This window comes from Rhineura floridana, chromosome 7 (genome assembly GCF_030035675.1).
Source record: "Rhineura floridana isolate rRhiFlo1 chromosome 7, rRhiFlo1.hap2, whole genome shotgun sequence".
NCBI classification, from domain to species: domain Eukaryota; kingdom Metazoa; phylum Chordata; class Lepidosauria; order Squamata; family Rhineuridae; genus Rhineura; species Rhineura floridana.
In genome coordinates, this window is record NC_084486.1 from 33,215,269 (window position 1) to 33,230,238 (window position 14,970).

Genomic DNA, 14,970 nt, shown 5'->3' on the forward strand with positions numbered 1-14,970 from the left:
AGTATGGTTTTGAGAAGTCACTATTTGTCAGCCTAACTTACCTCATGGGTTGTTGTGATGTTCAGCAGCTGCTCTGAGCTCCTCAGAGGAAGGGTAGGGCTGAAATATTATAAATAAGGAAGGTACGCCTACGGCCATACTACCCTAAATACACCTGATCTCGTCTGCTCTCGGAAGCTAAGCAGAGTCAGGCCTGGTTAGTACTTGGATGGGTGACCGCCTGGGAATGCCAAGTGCCATAGGCTTAGAGGAAGGCAATGGTAAATCACCTCCGAATACCTCTTAGCATGAAAACCCTATGAATATATCCCAAAAGATTCATAGGGTCACCATAAGTCGTAATCAACCTGAAGGCATATAACAACAACAACAAAAGGAAGGAACATTCAGAACAATCAATAGCAATGAAAAAGAAGAAAAACAAAAATAAACATGTATTTTCAGGGCAAGCCATACCAGGTAGGGGGAGACTGCTGCCTCAGGCTGCTGTTATGAAACAGCACAAATTGCTACATTATTAAATGTTTTACTGTTGCATTTTTGGTGTCAGGGAGAGGGAGAGATGTTTGTGGGATTTTGTGCCTCAGATGGCCAAACAAGTTGAACAGCTTTGGTTATTATGCACCTTGACTTTGAGAGAAGGGGGATTTGCTACTCTGTTTCAGGCAGCAAGATGTGCTGGGCAACCCCTGCTGAAAATGTTTACATGTCCACATGCTGAAATTAATCAGGTTCCTCCTGAAATACCTGCCCACTTCAGCAGTTACTAGATGGAATAATTCACTCAGTGTTTCCAATGGGAAAATCTATTCAGGCTCACTTAAGACATATTCCTGTATCTGCTGCAGCCTCATCATCTTGACAGTTTACAATTTTCACAGAGACTGGGTGATCAAAGGAGCTGCTGTGGACCTGTTGAGATGAAGTTTCATCTTTGCAACAGGAAAAATAAGCTCCAGGACATTTCATCCCTTTCCTCACCTGTTCTAATATCAATGCCTGGGTTAAGTATCCAGATAAATAATGAATGCCATACTATGTTTGGCAATGCTACACAAAACTGGAATTAATTATACAGCCAGCATAGATTTTTCGCATTCTGCAATGTTAAATTGAAAATACTCCCATGCCATTCTGATGCTTCCCATAAGCTCATTTCAAAACAAAACCTTACAAACCTTATAGTCCTGAACTCAGAAATGCTTGCTTAACAACCCTTTAAATTTTCATGGTGATACACAAAACAGTCAGAGAGAATTGAGAGTTCAAAGTGTAAAAAGGGGGGGGAATCCAGCCCTCTATTGATTTTTTTCTGTCAGAGTTCTCATAATTTGTTGAAACTAATTACAAATCACCCATGTTCACAGAGTACATGTAATCCTATTGCTGCCCCAGTGTGGTTTAACAGTCAGCCCCTCTTCTGGGGATTGTAGCTCTATGAGGGGAGTAGGGTGTATCCTAACAACTCTCAACACCCTTCATAAACTACCCAGGATTCTTTGGGGAAAGCCATGACTGTTTAAAGTGGAATAAATGTCTGGTGTGAGTGTGGCCCCCAAAATAATGATACTGTTAACGTTTTTCTTTTGGAAAGGAAAGAGGATATTCCTCAGCACGGGGCCCACCCACCCAATCTCCTCCTCCCCTTCTCCCCCTCCCCCCTCCCCCCTCCACCTTCCTCCCTACCACTACCTTTCTTCCCCTTCTCTCCCCCCTCCTCCCCCCTCCCTGCCCTTCCTCCAGGTTAGTTTCACCTATCCTAAGCATGATTGCACAGCAGTAAATCCCACTGAACTCAATAAGCATGCAAATCATCAAACCTCCCCTCCCCTTCTCCCTTCCTTCCTCCTCCCTCAGGTCAGTTTCACATTTCCTAAGCATGATTGTACAGGCGTAAATCCCACTGAACTCAAAAAGCCCGCAAATGATCAAACCTGCCCCCTCCTCCTCCCTCCTATCCCCTCCCTTTTGCCCATTCCCTCCTCCTTCCTTTGCCCCTCCCTCTCCATCCCCATCCCCTTCCTCCTCCTCCTCCTCCTCCATGGTCAGTTTTACCTATTCTAAGCATGATTGCAAGGGAATAAAATCCACTGAACTCAATAAGCTTGCAAATGATCAAACATCCCCTCCTCTTCTCCCTCCCTTCCTCCTCCCCTCTCCTCCCTCCTCCCTCCCTTCCCCTTCTCCTCCTCCCCCATGGTCAGTTTCACCTATCCTAATTATGATTGCACAGGAGTAAATCCCATTGCACTTAACAAGCAGGCAGACCTGCCTTTTATCCCCTCCCCCTTCTCTCCCTCTCTCCTTTCCCCTCTTTCTCCCTTCTCCTTCCACTTCCCTTTCCCTCTCCTCCTTCCATCCACTTTCCCTCTCCCCTCCCTCCTCCTCCCTTCTTCCTCTCATCCCCTGCCCGCTCCAGCCATTCCTTCTTCCGCCTTCTCCTCTTCCCCCATGGTCAGTTTCACCTATCCTAACCATGATTGCATGGGAATAAATCTCATTGAACTCAATAACAATGGAAATAATTGAACCTGCCCTCCTTCCACTTCCCTCTCACCTCTCCCATCCCCCCTCCTTCCATAAGAACATAAGAAGAGCCTGCTGGATCAGGCCAGTGGCCCATCTAGTCCAGCATCCTGTTCTCACAGTGGCCAACTAGGTGCCTGGGGGAAGCCCGCAAGCAGGACCCGAGTGCAAGAACACTCTCCCCTCCTGAGGTTTCCGGCAACTGGTTTTCAGAAACATGCTGCCTCTGACTAGGGTGGCACAGCACAGCCATCATGGCTAGTAGCCACTGATAGCCCTGTCCTCCATGAATTTGTCTAATCTTCTTTTAAAGCCATCCAAGCTGGTGGCCATTACTGCGTCTTGTGGGAGAAAATTTCATAATTTCACTATGCGCTGAGTAAAGAAGTACTTCCTTTTGCCTCTCCTGAATCTTCCAACATTCAGCTTCTTTGAATGTCCATGAGTTCTAATATTATGAGAGAGGGAGAAAAACTTTTTTCTATCCACTTTCTCAATGCCATGCATAATTTTATACATTTCTATCATGTCTCCTCTGACCCGCCTTTTCTCTAAACTAAAAAGCCCCAAATGCTGCAACCTTTCCTCGTAAGGGAGTCGCTCCATCCCCTTGATCATTCTGGTTGCCCTCTTTTGAACCTTTTCCAACTCTATAATATCCTTTTTGAGATGAGGCGACCAGAACTGTACACAATATTCCAAATGTGGCCGCACCATAGATTTATACAACAACATTATGATATCGGCTGTTTTATTTTCAATACCTTTCCTAATTATCACTAGCATGGAATTTGCCTTTTTCACAACTTCCGTACACAGGGTCGACATTTTCATCGTGCTGTCCACTACAACCCCGAGGTCTCTCTCCTGGTCGGTCACCGCCAGTTCAGACCCCATGAGCGTATATGTGAAATTCAGATTTTTTGCTGCAATATGCATGATTTTACACTCGTTTATATTGAATTGCATTTGCCATTTTTCCACCCATTCACTCAGTTTGGAGAGGTCTTTTTGGAGCTCTTCGCAATCCCTTTTTGTTTTAACAACCCTGAACAATTTAGTATCATCAGCAAACTTGGCCACTTCACTGCTCACTCCTAATTCTAGGTCATTAATGAACAAGTTGAAAAGTACAGGTCCCAATACTGATCCTTGAGGGACTCCACTTTCTACAGCCCTCTATTGGGAGAACTGTCCATTTATTCCTACTCTCTGCTTTCTGCTTCTTAACCAATTCCTTATCCACAAGCTTCCTCAGACGTCTTTGGTGAGGTACTTTGTCAAAAGCTTTTTGAAAGTCTAAGTACACTATGTCCACTGGATCACCTCTATCTATATGCTTGTTGACACTCTCAAAGAATTCTAATAGGTTACTGAGACAGGACTTTCCCTTGCAGAAGCCATGCTGGCTCTGCTTCAGCAAGACTTGTTCTTCTATGTGCTTAGTTAATCTAGCTTTAATAATACTTTCTACCAGTTTCCCAGGGACAGAAGTTAAGCTAACTGGCCTGTAATTTCCGGGATCCCCCCGGATCCCTTTTTGAAGATTGGCGTTACATTTGCCACTTTCCAGTCCTCAGGCACGGAGGAGGACCTGAAGGACAAGTTACATATTTTAGTTAGCAGATCAGCAATTTCACATTTGAGTTCTTTGAGAACTCTCGGGTGGATGCCATCCGGGCCTGGTGATTTGTCAGTTTTTATATTCTCTATTAAGCCTAGAACTTCCTCTCTCGTTACCACTATTTGTCTCAGTTCCTCAGAATCCCTTTCTGCAAATGTTAGTTCAGGTTCAGGGATCTGCCCTATATCTTCCACTGTGAAGACAGATGCAAAAAAATCATTTAGCTTCTCTGCAATCTCCTTATCGTTCTTTAGTACACCTTTGACTCCCTTATCATCCAAGGGTCCAATCACCTCCCTAAATGGTCTCCTGCTTTGAATGTATTTATAGAATTTTTTGTTGTTGGTTTTTATGTTCTTAGCAATATGCTCCTCAAATTCTTTTTTAGCATCCCTTATTGTCTTCTTGCATTTCTTTTGCCAGAGTTTTTTATTTTCTTCATTTGGACAAGACTTCCATTTTCTGAAGGAATACTTTTTGCCTCTAAGAGCTTGTTTGACTTTGCTCATTAACCACACTGGCATCTTCTTGGCCCTGGCGATACCTTTTCTGATCTGCGGTATGCACTCCAGTTGAGCTTCTAATATAGTGTTTTTAAACAACTTCCAAGCATTTTTGAGTGATGTGACCCTCTGGACTTTGTTTTTCAGCTTTCTTTTCATCAATCCCCTCATTTTTGTGAAGTTTCCTCTTTTGAAGTCAAATGTGACCGTGTTGGATCTCCTTGGCAATTGGCCATTTCCATGTATGTTTAATTTAATAGCACTATGCTCACTGCTCCCAATCGGTTCAACAACACTTACATCTCGCACCAGGTCCCGGTCCCCACTGAGGATTAAGTCCAAGGTTGCCGTCCCTCTGGTCGGTTCCATGACCAACTGGTCTAGGGCATAATCATTTAGAATATCTAGAAACTTTGCTTCTTTGTCATGACTGGAACACATATGCGGCCAGTCTATGTCCAGGTAATTGAAGTCACCCATTACTACCACATTTCCTAGTTTGGATGCTTCCTCAATTTCGTATCTCATCTCCAGGTCTCCCTGAGCATTTTGATCAGGGGGACGATAGATCGTTCCCAGTATTAAATCCTTCCTGGGGCATGGTATCACCACCCACAACGATTCTGTGGAGGAGTCTGCCTCTTTTGGGGTTTCGAGCTTGCTGGATTCAATGCCTTCTTTCATGTATAGAGCGACACCACCACCAATATGTCCTTTCCTGTCCTTCCGATATAGTTTATATCCAGGGATAACCGTATCCCACTGGTTTTCTCCATTCCACCAGGTCTCCGTTATTCTCAGTATATCAATGCTCTCCTCTAAGACCAAGCACTCCAGTTCTCCCATCTTGGTTTGGAGGCTCCTAGCATTAGCGTACAGGCACTTGTAAGCAGTGTCTCTCTTCAAGTGTTTTTGGCACTTTTGGTTTGGCCTGTAGTAATTTTGCCCTTCTGAATTGATATCCTGTGTCCCTGCTCTCACAATGCCTACTTCTAGGCCTACCCCTTTTAAAATTTCATCATTTCTTTGGTCTTTATCCCAGGGGGGAGGTTTATTCCAAACTGGACCTTCCTCAGCTCCTGTCGGGTTTCCCCCCTCAGTCAGTTTAAAAGCTGCTCTGCCACCTTTTTAATTTTAAGTGCCAGCAGTCTGGTTCCATTCTGGTTCAAGTGGAGCCTGTCCCTTTTGTACAGGTCTGGCTTGTCCCAAAATGTTCCCCAGTGCCTAACAAATCCAAACCCCTCCTCCCGACATCATTGTCTCATCCACGCACTGAGACTACAAAGCTGTGCCTGTCTGGCTGGTCCTGCACGTGGAACTGGTAGCATTTCAGAGAAAGCCACCGTGGAGGTCCTGGCTTTCAGCATCCTACCTAGCAACCTAAAATTTGCTTCCAGGACCTCACAACTGCATTTCCGCATGTCATTGGTGCCAACGTGCACCACAACCACTGACTCCTCCCCAGCACTGTCTACCAAACTATCTAAACAACGGGCGATATCCACAACCTTCGCACCAGGCAGGCAAATTACCTTCTGGTCTGCACGCCCATCACACACCCCACTGTCTATGTTCCTAATGATTGAATCACCCACTACAAGGATCCCTCCACCCCCCGGAGATATATCCTCAGCACAAGAGGATAGCTGCTCATCCCCCAAGGAATGGGTCCCTTCTAAGGGATCGTTTCCCTCTTCCTCGGCTGGATGCTCTCCTTCCCCGAGACCATCGTTCTCCATGATAGCAGGAGAACTGTCATCCTTGGACACAGCTATAGTGTCCCTGAAGGCCTCATCCACACACCTCTCTGCCTCTCTCAGCTTTTCCAGGTCAGGCAACTTGGCCTCAAGGAAATGAAGTCGTTCCCGGAGAGCCAGGAGCTCATTGCACCGAGAGCACACCCATGACTTCTGTCCAACAGGCAGATAGTTGTACATGCTGCAGGCGGTGCAAAACACTGGAAAGCCCCCACACCCCTGCTGGCTTCTTACCTGCATAATTTTGTTTAAAGTTTATTAAGTTAATGGGTTGGACACTGCGGTTTAGTTGAGGTCAGGGAACAGACGGGCAGAGTGGGGGGCCCTGGCCGCCTTGCCCTGCTGCCGAACTCACTCTGCTGCTTAACTCGCCTTGACGCTTTGTCAGCTGGGGGCTTCCTCTAGCTCATGGAGCAGGCTCCCTTGCTAGGGTGCTCTGAATTTATATGTGTGGCTGGTCCCTCCCAGCTACTGCTGCCAGCCAATGTGTTAATTGAGGCTGATGGCTCAACTGTCAGCTGGGGCTTAACTCCTTAGGATTATCTCAGGCTTCCTTCCTTTGAAGGCAGGAAGGCAGGCTTCCTGTCCTTCCTCCTCCCCTCCCTCCTCTTCCCTTCCCATGCCCTCCCTCCTCCCTACCCCTGCCCTCCTCCTCCCAGAGGCACATGTGACCAAATTCTTCCAAGCTGCATAGGAAGTGGATTGGATTGTGAAAAACCAATCCAAATTGTTTGCATTTTTGCAAATTTGTAGGGCAGTACAATAGAGAGGAGGTCACATTTCCTGCTCCCTTGGTGCATTCACTATAGCTGCCCAATTTTCCTGCTTTTTAAAGTTTGATAGAAATATCTGTTGGCTATAGGTACATTCTTAAACAGCAAGGGGTTTTTGCCTATTAGTGAATACTTTTTACCAATATAGCATGCATATATATATGCATATAATATAGCATGCATATATGCATGCTATATTAGTGAAAAGTATTGCATTGAGGGTACTAGAATGCAAAAAAAAAAACCTACTGCAGTTTTCTTGATTACTCATATTTTGATCTGCTTTTCAGGCTAAGGAACAGTAATGGGCAGGCTAGATCTCACTTGATTTTTTTTTCTTTTTAGACATGGTGAAAGAGCAAGGATATGTAACTTACTCTAAATGTATGCCAAGTCTGAGTGCCCAGAAGCAAAGACCCCACCTGACCAAGGAGACTGTTCATACATAAAAACCCCATCAACCTTTACAGATCTGATAAAATTGTGTCCACCAATAGTGAGCTACGGTCATATGTCATACCTTTCCTTGCCTAGAAACCATTAAACTAGGGGTGGAAAACCTTATTCAGCCTGAAGGCAACATTCCCTAGTGTGCAATTTTCCAGGGGCTGCAATGGTAGAGGTGGGTGTGTGAGAAGTAGGGATGAGGGAGAAATTTGCTTTGCACTTTCCAAAGCAATCTGAGAACTGAAACACACCCATCCTTTAAAATTCACATTTCTGCAAGTTTTGCAATGCAGTTGCAAATGTTTACAAAAATGCATATATTAGGGGAAATATGTGTAAGAATGTATTACTTGTTATTTATTCATTCATTTATTAAATTTATATCCCACCCTTCCTCCCAGTAGGAGCCCATGGCAGCAAACAAAAACACAAAAACACTCTAAAACAACTTAAAAACAGACTTTGAAATATATTAAAATAAAACTTCTTTAAAAACATCTTTTATAAAAACCTTTTAAAATATCTTAAAAAGCAATTCCAACACACATACACACTGGGATAAGGTCTATAATAAAAGGCTTGTTGAAAGAGGAAGGTTTTCAGTAGGTGCAAAAAAGATAACAGAGATGGTGCCAATCTAATATTAAAAGGGAGGGAATTCCAAAGGGTAGGTGCCACTACACTGAAGGTGGAACAGACCCCCTGATAAGATGGTATCTGCAGGAGGCCCTCATCTGCAGAGCACAGTGATCAACTGGGTATATAAGGGGTAAGACAATCTTTCAGGCATCCTGGTCCCAAGTTGTGTAGGGCTTTGTACACCAAAACCAGAACCTTGAACTTAGCTGGGTAGCAAATGGGCAGCCAGTGCAATTCGTTCTGCAGCAGGGTGACATGTTGGCGATACCCTGCCCCAGTGAGCAGTCACGCCATTGCATTTTGCACCAGCTGCAACCTCAAGGGCATCTACACACAGAGTGCATTACAGTAATCCAGCCTGGAGGTTACTGGTGCATGGACAAGAATGGTCAGGCTATCCTGGTCCAGTAGCTGTCTTACCAGCCGAAGCTGGTAAAAGGCACTCCCAGCCACTGAGGTCACCTGAGCCTCTAGTGACAAAGATGGATCCAGGAGCACCCCCAGACTATGAAACTACTATTTCAGAGGGAGTATGACCCCATCCAAAGCAGACAACTGACCAGTGATCTGAACTTGGGAACCACCAACCCACAGCACCTCCACGTTGCTAGGGTTCAGACTCAGTTTATTGGCCTGTCCTAATCCAAATGTTACAGAGAAAGAGTTGGGAATCATCAGTGTACTGCTGACACCTTGCCCCAAATCTCCTGATGACTGCTCCCAAGAGCTTTATATAGGTGATAAATGGCATCGGGGACAAGACAGTTCCCTGCAGCACCCCACAGCAGGACCTTTTCCAGTTCTCTCATAGCTGCCCTCACCAGTCCTGGCCTTCTTCTCATTTCTGGACTGTTGTCTCCATTTTGGTTAATGACTGTGCCAAGGTATTGATAATCCTTGACAAGTTCAATGTCCTCATTGTCAACTTTAAAGTTCCATAAATCTTCTGTTGTGGTTGTATTAATATAAAATTATGCTGTGTGAGAATATTGTACTGCATGGGGCTTGACTCATACATAAAATACGTGTCTTGTATGCACAGTTTTGCATAAAATTATTTGGCCTTTGTTTTTGGAAAAAACAATAGCAGTGCACAACTGGCACAGACATAAGCAGTTACTCACTACAAGAAGCAGTTCAAACCACCAAATTCTAAGTATAAATCCTTTTAATACAGATTTGTCCTCCACCTTTATCCCACACTGGGTTCCAACGCAGCAGCATAAGCTAAACTGGCTGTGCAACTGCCACTGGCACATAATGGGTTACTTAGCACACCACCATAGACCTTTGATTATTACCAGTTATGGTGATATGCTAAAAGCCTATCCATGTAAGCGCAATGCATCCCAGCAGCAGCCATACAAAATTCTTCAGCATGTACAGGACATTCTTCACAGACACTGAACATGTTGATGTGCTCATGTGACTTGGATGTTAGGCACTAACTACTGACCTTTGGGCCACAATGGATTTTTTCTGCCTCTGAATGACGTGTGTGTGTGTTCACACACATGGCACCCTTCACCATACCTGGAAGACATTCTGTGTTCATCTACCATTTTAATCTCAGAGACTGAAACTATACACAGCATCACAAACTTAAATACATAAGCAAAATAAAAAGGGGATAAAGATGGAGGTCTGGCTGACCAGAGTCTGGCTGGGCTGTAAGGGAATGTCTAGCTTTTTCTCATTCTTTCCTCTCATTTATACATGAAATCTTGTTGGACTGGGTTATGAAGTATCGTGCGATCACAAAGCTTAATTTGCTTCATCAACACACAAAGAATCCTTATTTTAAGAGTCCCAGAATTATACAAGAGACAGCACAACTCATTTCCAACTCTGCACTCCCAGCTGTGCCTAAAGTCATACTCAGCCTCTGGGGAACATCAGGTGCATTAACATTACAAACAAATTCAAAATCACCACAGGTGCTGGTAAGTGGAATTGGCAAATGATAATAGAGTTTATGCCACACACGTGTGCATTTGCTTTGTCAGAGTGTGTCCTGTATATGATATATTGTTGTGTTCACATTTGACATATCCATGTCCCTCTGTGCTTTAACTAACGATGGTGTCCACTTACCCACTGTGCCAATGTTTTATCCATGCTATTGCACAGTGATTGTCCTGATGAATTCTGAGAGCCACTGTTTCCCAATAGTTTCATATTCCTTTGATAGAGGAAATAAAAACAAAACACAAACCCTCTGATACTACTTGCCGTATGTTCAGACTGCCTGCCAATGTTCCACATGTCTATGCTCTTAACCTCCTTGTTCTCAGCAATATTAATGCTAGTAGAGATAACCAGTGAATAAGGAAACAGACAATTTCTTCATTGTCCCCTACAGTTTTCATCTCGGGCACTTTTCCCCTGTTGATTCTTCAGTGGTCTAGAAAAAACCCAGCATTCCTTCCAAGCTCAGCTTTTCAATTACTAAACTTGTCTCCTCATAATCCTGCAGCCCCATTTGACTGTCTGTTGTCTGTGGACAGAATAGGGGAAGGTGCATACCATTTTCTTAGCCCTTTCCTCCAGCTATCAATATTTTCCTACTTACTCACTCAAAGTCTAATGCAATTCCTCAGTCCCCTACTGTCCTCCCAATGGGGGGCAACATGAAATCTCTTATAAACCTACTTTTTAAACACAGAAGGCTAAAACAAATAAATGGTACACATTTGTTTACATCCATTCCAGGAACCAATTTGCCTTGAAATAATGACTTGGTCTCCTGAGAGGCTGGTATGCCGAGAATGATATGATTCACACTGTAGCATTCAATGAAACAGCATTTTGCACTGTCAACTTGCTCACCCTGTGTTGTTTGCAATGCTTAATGTCGTCTCATGTTAAAAGTGAGCAACATCCTAAACCGGGATTTGTTAATATAGTTTTGGCAGTGACTCCGGAGCTGCCCAGTGGTAGATTGTCTTCCAACACTGGCATATGAAGTGGCTTGATTTTACTTGGTTACTGCAGTAGAAATAGAGAACATGAAACTAGTAGTGGAAAACAAAGAATGGGATACAGCTAAACAGAGTTTAATGGTTCTTTGACAGTACACCATAGTAGGCTCAGCCAGCTTCTCATCTGCAAGTTGGATTCTTCTGCACCGCTTCCATATCTAATCAAGTTTATATTACTACTTGCCCATGGCAGCCAGTTGGGGGTGCACCTGAAGCTACACATTCAGACTTAGTTGCTCTGGAGATAGACATACATTTCTTCTTTAAAAAAGATTAATGAGTTATTATAAAAAGTAATACAGAATATGACAAACAGAACCACCACCACCCTTCCACAAAACAACAAAAATAAATAAATAAATAAATAAATAAATAAAAATTATTCTTAACTGAAAATTATTCTAAACTGGAAAAATGCCTTACCCTATACATCCCAAGTCTTTCACTGAGATCACCTGTGGGAACAATATTAGTGGTTCCACATGGACAAGAAGTACAACGCATGTCAACAAGAAGTCATGCCTTCAGTGTTGTGGCCCCAACTCTGTGGAACTCCCTCCCACTAGAAGTCAGACACGCACCATCCCTGCTGAGTTTCAGATGCCTGGTTAAAGATGTTCTATTTTAATAAGTTTTTTAAGATGTTTTGTTTTAATAAGATTTTACAGATTTTTTGTTTTAATATATTTTAAAGTATTTTGTTTTTAAGATGTTTTAGAGTGCTTTTGGTATTTTTGTTTGCCACCCTGGGCTCCTTCTAGGAGGAAGGGAGGGATATAAATGTAATAAATAAATAAATAAAACTTTTATTTCAGGAGGCCTTCACATCAAGAATGCTTCTCTTATGCTTTACATTTTTATCATGTATTTTATTTAAATTTTTGAGATTTTAAATTTCTGAGGTTTTAATTTTTTGAAGTTTAATTCAAGTTTTAAATTTTGTACATTGTAACTTTTTTTATCATGTAAGCCGCTTTGAGACCTAGATGGTGAAGTGGGATATAATTTCTTTAAATAAATTTTAAAAATGGAGACTGAAGTGTCATCAATATGCAGATGACATCCAGTTCTCTCTCTTCTTTTCAACAAATCCAAGAGAATCAGTGGGTATTCTGAATCAATCCAGACAATACAGAGGTACTGTTAATAGATGGGTTGTCTGCCCAACAAAGTGATGTTCAACCTGTTTTGGAGTGAACTGCGCTCTCCCTAAAGGATCAGTTTTGGAGTTTGGGAGGGGGATGCTCTTAGATCCAGCATTGTCAACGAAATGCACAGAGCATCTGTTATCAGCTTGGGCTGATATGCCAACTGCAACCCTACCTGGGCAGAGATAGCCTTACTACAATTACCCATACACTAGTAACTTCCTATTTAGATTTCTGCAATGCCTTACACATCAGGCTGTCTTTGAAAAGACATTGACCTGCCATGAGCTATGTATGGTGACCAAGAAGCAGGACAAAAAGCCCCCCTATTTTTGCTACTTATGGCTGTAAAAACAGGAGCATTGTCAAGCAGGCCACAGTGCATGCCAGATTCTACTTGAAAGGTCACAAGTGGCACAGACCTATCACATATCTAAAAAACATATATATATATTTAGATGGGGTCACAGACACAGGTTCAGAGATTGCTGTGGATGACAGAGCATGCTGGCCAGAAACCTTCTGGGAGACATTTTCCACTAAGTAACAATCGAGAGTAGAGTAATTTTCAGCATTCTCCACACAACTGTAATCATATTGAGGGGAGAGCAGAGTTGTACCTACTGACCCCATCTCAATGTCCCCTTGTCATCCATGTGTCTTGAAAGGGGAGCTTGCTGTATGCAGATAGGGTTTCCCCAAGACCAGGAACCCTACTGCAAATTGTTCCTTATCATGGAGAGGCCCTATGCATGTACAAGAGACATTCTCCCAATGTCTGGATGGCAGGGTAGATGAGGGAAGCGGGGGGGGGGGAGACCAGCACACAATTTGAGGGGGGGATGCCCAGAAAGGACTTAGGTTAACTAATGTTCAAGAGTTGGAACCTAGCTGCCACCAACCGACTAACCCCTTTCTTTATTTCCAGCAGTGGAGGGGTTTGGTAGGATTATAAACAGCCAGTTGCTGAATGAGTGAGACCTGCTGTTCCCTAAACCCAGGGGCAGGAAAGTGAATGCAGTCTTCCAGGAATCTCTACCTGAACCTCAGCTTCAAAACTCTTCCTAGGCCACCCCCCATGCCAAGGCCACATCCCTCACTGGTCTGGCTCCATGCCCTCCTGAAGTGTTTTTGCCTGGCTGCAATGTATCCTTAAACTGTAATAATGCTGCCTGGTTGCTTATATGGAGAGATGTACAGATGTGTAGAAACTTCTGACCAGTGTATGCCTGGAATGCAACTTGCTGCACAAAATAAGAGTAATATACATTGCTCTGCCCACTTTTGTCCTAAGCCCCATTTTTGCCTTTGGCTCCTTCCCCACTGGCATGTGGGCCCCAGAATATGGCCCATGAGAGAACGTGGCCTTTAGGCTAGAAAAAGGTTCTCCACCATCACTCCCTAAAGCCAAAGACTAAATGTTTCTCATGTCTGTGCATCATTTAAACACTACAGTTGTTAGCTAGAAGAATGCATTCCCAGTATTGAATAGCTTCTGAAATGAATACTTATGGAAGAGCAAGCATGTCCCAGATTGAGAAAGGAACATTTGAATTATCCCTACAGTGCTGGCTTGCAGGGGAGGAGAGGGTAGAGGCTGTTCTCAGTTTGTTTAACATGTAGATTGGGGTGGTGACAAGCTGTTATATATCCATATATTTTTTTAAAAAAATCCTGACCTTTCGCATGGGGGGACATGTGGGGAAACAGGACAATTTGTTAAATATAGCAGCTAACAAACAGAATTGGGGAGGTTACATGTAACTGCACACAATGTAGACAGCTAGAAATTATAGTACAGTAGGGCCCCACTCATACGGCGGGTTACATTCCGGACCGCCGCCAAAAAGCAGAAATCACTGAAAAACGGAACTCATTGAATAGAATGGCTCGCGATGCCCTAAAACCACCGTAAAAGTGGAACAAGCACCGTATGAGTGGGGCTTTAGTCTAATTGTGTCTAATTGAGACCGCTGCATTAGCGAAACGCTGTAAAGCGAAGCGCCATAAAGTGGGGCCCTACTGTATTCTAGTGACTATTTTACATAGCAGGAATTCAAATAATCTTGAAGGGGTAAAAAAAAAAGCTTGGCTTTGTGATTATTGTCTTCCCTACAGGAATTCCCTATGTTTTTTCAACTTTTTTTTAACCTCAGGAAAGAGCAATACATCTGAAAAATTAAAAGAAACTGTACTTCTGGAATGCAGAGTTTTTGGGAGACAATGGCAGAGTTCTCAGACTTCACCAGATGTTTGTTCTCTTAAGATGGGCAAAGGATTTAAAAAAAACAGGTCTTCCCTCAAAAAAAAAAAAACAATTTTCAGTTTTCATTTCTTGTGAAGCATCCCTGTGATGCAAGAAACTCATACAGATAACACTTCATGTACAGTAATACAGACACTTGATTATTTTCAGATGGAAAGGGGTCAGTGAATTCTTAGTTCCCTGCTACAGCAGAAATTTCCATTGTGAGTTTAGACAAGTAGCCCATATCAGTCTGTGGATGTAGGCTTGAGACAAAAGCCACATCCTTGCTTCCAATATCTTTGTTAGCCCAAGAACCCCAGCCTA

The 14,970-nt window shown here is 43.3% G+C and overlaps 1 protein-coding gene and 1 pseudogene across 5 annotated transcripts in view; one reads left to right on the forward strand and one right to left on the reverse strand.

Moving 5' to 3' along the window:
* The window catches only part of CTNNA3 (catenin alpha 3), a 1,138,512-nt gene that overhangs the window by 551,935 nt on the left and 571,607 nt on the right, over window positions 1-14,970 (reverse strand). The window lies entirely within an intron of this gene.
* Window positions 127-245, forward strand: LOC133389734 (5S ribosomal RNA; annotated as a pseudogene).